This window comes from Mus caroli, unplaced genomic scaffold, assembly GCF_978045245.1.
Source record: "Mus caroli unplaced genomic scaffold, Mus_caroli_1 scaffold_12, whole genome shotgun sequence".
Lineage (NCBI taxonomy): Eukaryota > Metazoa > Chordata > Mammalia > Rodentia > Muridae > Mus > Mus caroli.
In genome coordinates this window covers 33,836,256-33,843,928 of record NW_028227267.1, presented here as the reverse complement: position 1 = coordinate 33,843,928, position 7,673 = coordinate 33,836,256, and positions in this window count along the sequence as shown.

Here is a 7,673-nt window from a genome sequence, read left to right as displayed (position 1 = left end):
GTTCCTGGTTTTATAACCAAGAAGCAATGATCCTCCTTATGCACTCTGTAAAGGACATTTTTTTTAAGGACTCATAAATATAAATAAGCACATATGAAGTTTTTTTTTTTTTTTTTTTTTTTTTTTTTAGGATTTTAGTTCATTGGTTGAGGGAGGTGGAAAGGTTAACAACCAATTCAAAGGAGAAATCACAAGGAAGCGTCAGTCCACATGGAGGAAAGCTGTGCCAGAATGGATTCTCAATACAAAAGGGACTGCAGAATCCCATTTGGGTATGCTCTACGCACATCTCTCCACAAGGATAAGTCGACGTTAACTCTGCAGCATAGTTATAAAATACCTCAAGGGGATAGCAGTCTAGATTCAGACTCAGCTGTTAGGGTATGCCCTGAAAGACACAGGTTTTCATTGGTGACAACCAGAAACTTTGTTTATTCCAGATCTCTTCCTAGCCCTATCTGGTCAAATCCAGGAGTGACCTTTACATCTGTTGGACTCTGGAAAGGAAGTGCTTCTCCTATCATTGTCAAGCCACCTGGTCTGAAAGTCACCCCCAGATATACTAATGCTTCACTCTGCCCCTCAGGACGCTTGAGCATCCCTCCCCTGACCCTTGAGCATCCCTCCCCTGACCCTTGAGCATCCCTCCCCTGACCCTTGAGCATTCCTCCCCTGACCCTTGAGCATCCCTCCCCTGACCCTTCTCCGCTGCTTCTGCAGAAGACTCTTTGCATCAGCCATGGTAGAATCTCGTTTTGAACACAGCTGCATTTTGAGGTTTCTTCAAGCTGTCAACACTTGAGGACTTTGGTAGAACAGTATAGAATCTGTAATGAATGGTCAAAGAATCTCAGATGTAGGGGTTCCCAGCCTGGCTGGTGAATCCTCTTCCTTCCCTGCAGCGTAATTCTTAGAACTAGCAAAGACATGTATTTTAAAGTATGTTTTTATTCTTTGATAATTTTATATAATGTGTTTTGGTCATATCCTCGCCCACTCCTCCCAGATCCCCAACTTCTCTTTAACCCACCGAGTCCACTGTGTGCTGCTCATGTTCTCACGAGTGTGGGGGTCACTCCAGTGGAGTGTAATCAATCTAGCAGGAGCGGAAACCCTCCATGAAAGCTGACCCTGGAGGGAAGAAGCCATTAGCTGTGACTAGTGCTAAGTAAGGGGTGGTGCTTGTGAACTCCTCCCACTATGCCACAGTGTTGATTGGCTTCATTTTCTGGAGGTCTTGTACAGGCCACCACTGCTGAGTTCACAATGGTCCAGTCATGTCCAAAAGATGCCGTTTTTCTCTCTGCTCCTTCCTGACCTCTGGCTCTCACAGTCTTTTTTCTTTCTTTTCTTTTTTAAAATTAAATTAGATATTTTCTTTATTTACATTTCAAATTTTATCCCCTTTCTGCATTTCTCCTCCCCCTGTTCACTAACCCACCCACTCTTGCTTCCCTGTCTTGGCATTCCCTGCACTGGGGCATCGAGTCTTCACAGGACCAAGGGCCTCTCCTCTCATTTATATCCCACAAGGCCACCTGCTACATATGTGACTGGCTCTCACAGTCTTTCTGTCCTTCTTTTATGATTGTCCCTGAGTTTTGAGGGGGCAGATGGAGGAGGGCACTAACATGACTTTCTTCATTTTATATGAGAGGAAGCAGATTCAGATTACAGAACTTGTGGATGCCATGAAGCCGGGAAGTGTTGTAAAAATCATCCCAATTTACGGCCAGGATTTCCTCTCCAAGGACTGTTCTCCCTCCCTACTGGTGGCACTCATAGGACACAATCAGAGATCAAAGGGCATCAGCGGGCATTGGAGGGAGATGTTGGCACTACATAAAGTGAATTAAGGTCAGAAAGTAAGAATCCTGTCCTTGGCAAAGGGGGAAGAAATGCTATAATTTCAACACTGGGAGTAAGACAATGATGCTCACAATGCGATCCCCACATTAGTAGCTTCAGCATCGCACTACAACTTGTACAAGTACAAATATTACAGCTTGTAAAAAATACAGATGTGATGGTCCACCAGGTTTGTGGACTCATGCTCTGGTGGAGCTCAGGTTTCAGGTGACTGATACAGACGTTTGGAAGCTGTCATGCTTGATTTGAGTGAGAAGATTAACCACTAAACACCTCCAAAACCTGAGTGGATTTGGAAAAGGATAATTTATTTCTTACTGTAGGGTATGCTTGTGAGTGCTCTGCTCTGCCACCTCTCAGACAACCCAGGCTCCTTCTGTTCTGTGCTCCACCTCCTACGTCTCCTTATTGCTGGTTAGGAACAGAGTGCGGACCAGAGAGGAGTTAGGCTCACTTTTCACCATTCAAGACATTCACCTTCAGGGGCTTCTATATCGAGGATCCCGGGCTTCCTATTCCATAAACTGGTGCAGGCATGAAGGATCACCCATGAGCAGACAATGCACTTCCTCCTCTAGAATGATTTTTTTTCCCACTGTTTCTGGCTACCCCCAGTGTGGCAAAGGAAAAGGGACTGAATTACTGCTTATCTCCAGTAGAACCTACATCCAGCAAGGAAGTGTTAGATGACTGAATTCAAGGGGCTAGGAGGATTTCCTGTGAGAAACGGCACCAGGAAAGGCCCACGTTCCTGGTTCTTTGTGCCATTTCCTGACCTTCTCTACGGAACCCATGGTAAGATAGTGGGGTCTCCAAATTCCAGCTGTGGTAGACAGCTGGGGTCAGAACACATTGGTTGCCTAGGTCTGATTCCTCCTTAAGGAAAAGTGGTTTACAGGTTTCCTATGTAGGGAAGAATAGTGGGGGATAGTAAATTAGGGAGCCAGTGAGGGTCATGATGTTGTCTCTGCAACAAGCCACTCTTTCCTACTACGTAGAGTTTCTTGCTCTGCAAGGAATTTTGAAAGCCATCAGCCACAGATGGTAACTGGCAAACAAAACAACACCCAAAACCAAACAAACAAAACCCAGCCAGCTTTTCCTAATGTTCGTGGATGGACCCGAACCAGAGTCACATGCCCATTTAGCACATAAGACGTTCTTTATATCAAGGAGCCAGGCCCTTCAGAGTGCATCAGAAGATCCAAATTCACAAGGTCACTGTGTGTGCCCGACTTCCTCATACTCACCATCTCCATCCAGTTAATGAGTGACTTGACTGCTTACCTGTATGCAGTGGAGGAAACTAAGTTACGAAAGAGGACTGCCAGGGAGGCCTTGGGCTATGCAAGTCTGGTTGGCTTTCAGCATTGAACTCTCTCTCTCTCTCTCTCTCTCTCTCTCTCTCTCTCTCTCTCTCTCTCTCTCTCTCTCTCTGTATGTGTATAGCACATGCATACTACAAAATTTGTGTGTGAACTTTGGGGGTTGGCTCTCTCCTTCCACCATATGGGAATTGAACTCAGGACAAAGCTTTTATACACAGAGCCATCATCTTCACTACTCCCAATATACTCCTTGTTTTCAAGATAGTGTTCCACTGGCCTGGACCTTACCGAGTAAGCTAGGCTGGCTGGTCACCTTCAAGGGTCTGCTTGTCTCTGTCTTCCCAGAATTGGAATTACAGGTGTATATGCCACCACATCTCCATTTTTTTTTTTTTTTGAAATACTGTAGATTCTGGAGTGAAAAACTCAGATCCTCATGTTTACAAAGCAAACACCTTACTGACTGTTGCATCTCTCCAGGCCAATACTGGGTCATGCTTGTGTTGGAATTGCGGCTCGCTACCCGACAGACCATACCAGGCCAATGTAGTTTCATGTGGCAGAGGTTGATTGTGGGGGCAGAGGCAAAGAGGGAGAGACAGAGACAAAGGGAAAAAGAGAAGAAAGAGGAGCGGAAGGTCAGGAAGGGTCTACCTTTTATTTAGGCTGTGACAGAACTGTTCACAGGTAAAGGTGGGAAGTAGACTCTGGAAATGCATGCAATTGCCGTGGCAATAGATGCACAGGTCCCGATCGCCAGTGGGTGACGTCACTGGGTTTGGAGCCGATCTGCAAAGCCGGTTCAATGCTGATGAATGTGGCACATACCTAGGCAACCTTAAATGTAGGTAGATAGCCTATCGTCGAAGATGTCTACTTTGCTTATCCACCCCCACAGGTTAAAGTTGTTCCCAGTGTTTTGTGTTTTATGCATGGTTCCTATGTAGGAAGGATTTTCTTTTCTCGGAGGATATTCTAAGTATTGATTACACATATACAGGTATAGGGACATTGAAGATTTTCCTGCCTCCCCCCAGTGGAGACAGGGTCTTTTATATAACCTAGGCTGGACTAAGCTTTTGGTCCTCCACTTCAGCCTCCCGAGTGCTAGGATTATAGTCATGGGCCCTGTTGCCTGGTCAGGTTTCTTATGTTTGTTACTGTTACTATGTTTAGTGGCGGTGGGATAGAAATTGCTGTTGTCTTTCACAGAGCTCTGGGACTATACAACTGAGATCTGAAGTGTGCCCTTGAAAGCAGCTTCCTCAGTGCCATTGTACCAGGGCTGGTGGGACGTATGTAAGCAGGACTGTCCTGCCACTGGCCTTTCAGTGGTTGTTCACATGGGCTTGCCTGTGGCCAGGATGATGGAGTCCTCTAGCCATCACTGCCTTGTTGGGGACATATGTCCAGGGATGACTGAGAAGCCAACGCAAGTAGTTTCTGGCAGGGCCATTCATCCATCTTCCCTTGACTACAGGGTCCAAGTAACCAGCAACTGAACTCCACAGCATTTGCTCAAACTCTGGTCAATTCAACCTGGGAAGTTCTTTCCTCATCTCCCTGCCTCCTTGTTTTGAGTCAGGTTCTCATGTACTCCAGGCCATTCTCAAACCTGACAAAAGCTAACTCTGTCTCTCAACTCTTGGTTTTCCTACCATCGCTGCTCCCGTTCTGAGATTAAAAGTGCGCAACACACCATTCCTATTTTACATGATGCTGAGTATCAAGCCCAGGGTTTTGTGCACGTAAAGAAATGACAACAGAAGTGCCTCCCCAGCCTTTCCTTCTTTTCTATGGATGCTTACCCAGGACTACTCAGCAGTGTTCCTTCTACACCGTGAAGCAGACGAAAACACCTGCTGGTGGTTGCTTATTATCTAGCAGGGAGACAGACAAAAATACAGCAACAAATCAATAAGTAAAGTAGTGGTTTACAAAGTTCAATGCTAAGGAAAAACACAGAGCAGAGGAAGCGAGTGGGGAGAGCCGTGAGTGCGGGGTAATGAACAAACTGAGCTGGTCTGAGAATGTAGATCCATACTAGAGCCCATACACGTAAAGACCTGGGTTTGAGTTCCAGCGTGGCGAAAGAACAGGATTCATACGAACCAAGACTCAGATTCGCTAAGTAGCCAAGTGGGTCCCAGGCAGACTGATAAGCCAATATTGGGGTGCTAGGGATGTAGTGTTTGATGTGTGCACTGAGTAGTCAGGTAGTGATTGGCCCAGGGTGAGGCCAGCAGGCAGCAGTCAGTGAGACTGGTGGGAGGGACCATCCGTGCAGATCACTGGGGATTTGGAGAGCCCTGTGAGGACTTGGGTTTAGACTTTAGTAACTGGATTTTGCTCAGGAAAATAGCATGCATTGACTTGTTTTAAAAGCAGAGTTGGAGATGTGCTTAAGCCCTGACACAAGTCTCATAAAGCTGAGTGTGGTGGCACATGCCAGTAAATTCAATACTTGGAAAGGGTCAGATGTTCAGGGACACCCCCCCCCCCCAGCTACACAGCTAGTTCTAGGCCAGTATGAGGTACATACATCTAAGGGGGTATGGAGGGGCATATCCCTACGACCTCCTTCCAGTGCCTTCTCTTTAACACGTCCTCTCAGAAACTCTCAAAGCTTTTCTCCAGCTCAGGAACCCAGGTGCCCTCCTGACTTCCCCAGGGTAGGGAAGCCTGGCTTTGCCTTCAGGGATCTTTCTAGTAGTGTGCCTCATGTAGGTTGAATTCCAGGTGTGGTGTTTGTAGAGCACATTTTAGGAATTTTGAAATACATTTGACTTTAATCATATGTGTTATATAAGACTAACTTACTGTATAGCAGTCAACCCCCTATTTTCTAAGAAGAAACCAATTAGGTGTGTAATTTTCTGTATGCTTCTCTTTGTTTACACAGAAATGATCAAACATGATTTCTCTCATCATTTCTGCCCTCTCCCAAGTCTACTTCCCAGGGGTCCAAACACATTTTTAAAACAAATCACACTATGGACATATCTCTCGTTTTTTGCCTTTTCACTCTTACTGCCCTGGGTGTTTTCCCCTCCTCCAAACAACTGATGTTATCATCGTTCTTCGTGACAAGAATAATGTTTCCCAGCTTAGGGACATCCAGGTGGTTTCCAGAAACTTGCACAACAGACTTGTCCGGCAAGGAACGGCGTCAGTTTGCAACAGGGACCACTTCGGCCAATGAAAAATAAAACCAAAATATAACCTGTCTGAAGATGCTGCTGCGTTCCAGTCCGGCTGCACCTGGCTTGCAGTGATAGGATCGTGGTCCAGTTCGGCCGGCAGGGGGCGCGCTAAGCCAGACGCAGCCTCCAGGAACACGTGGATAAGAGCACCCACGGAGCCCAGAGTGGCGGAACCGCCCCCTTAGTGTTCCAGAAATCTGACACAGCCCGTGGCTGGGTCAGGTCCACGTATTTGGTATCAATTGGCCTCCTGCCCCACTGACCTGGGATTGCTAGGGAGCGCTCCTCCCCCGCAAACAGAGCCTCAGTAGCACTAGCGGAATCATTCCTCCTATTCATTTACAAATCCCAGGACGACACTACTTTCAAAGGCCTGGAACCATTCCTGTGCTTTTAATAGTGTTTTCTCTGCCTTCTATCCTGTTCTTTTAAGAATCTGGGGACACAGAGGCTAGATGTCCTTCCTGCCTTTGGTTCACCAGTGTTCCAATTTGCTTCCCTATTGCCTGGGATAAAACGCCGACCAAAACCGGCTTGAGAGAAGAAAGGGACTGGCCTGAGAGGAGGGTGTCTGGCTGCCACATTCCTTTTTGACCCTGTGGGCTTAACTGGAGAGACTCTGCTTGGTTCTGCTTACTTTTGTGTCAGTCTTGCAGAGAGAGACAGATTCAGACTCCCGGTCTCTACCATTTCTCTTGGTTTCGGGATCCCTCTTCCATCCCTAGGGAAGTGGAGAAACTGATACCACCAATCCAGCCTGCTCACAGTGTCAGATCCTGCCTGTTTTCTCCGGATAGGGATAGGGTTGCAGCTTTAAACTACGGAAGAGGATGCCAAATTTGAAATCTGGGTGGAGCGCTGCTGCGGCAGCCTACTGGCTGCATAGCCCGAGGCATGCACTGCCTTCTTGAGCTTTCCTGTCTGGATAAAAGGACACCTATGAACAGCTCTGCAAGCAAGCTTATTAGAAAGGGAGCCTCGGGTCTCAGCAAGAGCAGCTCCTACCCACCCTCCAAGCCAGAGGCTTTTGCTTCCTCAAAGCAGAAGCCTGGACGTTTGTATTAAAGCAGACTAGCAAGTCTGCTTTGTGGTAAAGGACTTGGACAACAAAGATATCAACAACAACCTCTCAAATGGCCCCCTGGGGAGGCCTATCTTTAAGCACACGCAGAGTTTAAAAGTCTGCTCTAGGGAAAGGAAGTGATGTCATCTTTATGGCCGTGAACACTGTGGTAAGGTAATAACCCCTACATTTCTTCTACTGATTCCATTT